Source organism: Sciurus vulgaris, assembly GCF_902686455.1.
Source record: "Sciurus vulgaris genome assembly, chromosome: 10".
Lineage (NCBI taxonomy): Eukaryota > Metazoa > Chordata > Mammalia > Rodentia > Sciuridae > Sciurus > Sciurus vulgaris.
Window position 1 is genome coordinate 8,624,504 of NC_136470.1, and position 741 is coordinate 8,625,244.

The following is a 741-nucleotide window of genomic DNA, read 5'->3' on the forward strand; positions in this document are numbered from 1 at the left end:
CTGTTGCAGGCTCTGAGCTGTTTGTATTCTACCCGTGCACCTAGTCCTTTTCCTGCAAATACTCAGCTTTTAAGATCGTGTTCAGGTGGCTGCTCCTCGGATGTGGATGCATATCTGCAGGGGGCAGAGGAGTTCTGGGAATTGGGGAGCATCTGAGTGGTACCTCTCACACTCAAAGAATGAACAGCAGTGCCCGGGAAGAGGGAGGGGCGCTGAGGGAGGGGGGTCCTGCGGGGCCTGGAGCCATCCTGGAGCCACCACACTCCGGCTCTGTGTGTGGTCTGTCACTGTGTGTCCTGCTTTTTATCTGACTCAGCAGAGGGAAGAGGCCAAGAAGTTGTGCTTTTAAGATGCTCTGATACCATCTGGTTAAAGGGCAAGTTGGCGGTGGGTGTGGGGAGTGCAATGCAGCCTTGGGTGCCAGCCAGGGTTCCTCAGGCCTCCTGCGTGTGGATGCTCCAGGTGGTCATTGAGAAGGCTTCCTGGGGCATGGGGTCTCCAGGAGGACAGACTCCCCCAGACCTGCGCTTGGCCTCTGGTGGCTGGGCAGGGCTCCCTTGTGATTAATTGGGAATATGCCTGGCGAGCCTGCGGCTCTCAGTGCTCCTCCGCCACCACCCCTGGGCAGGCCTTTACCTGGGGAGCAGGCCCTTCCTGTGTCGCTGGGCCTCAGTGGGCTGTCTGCTTGGTTTAGGGCTCAGTGGAGGACAGGTGGCCTCAAGCCACAATGATATTTTGGCC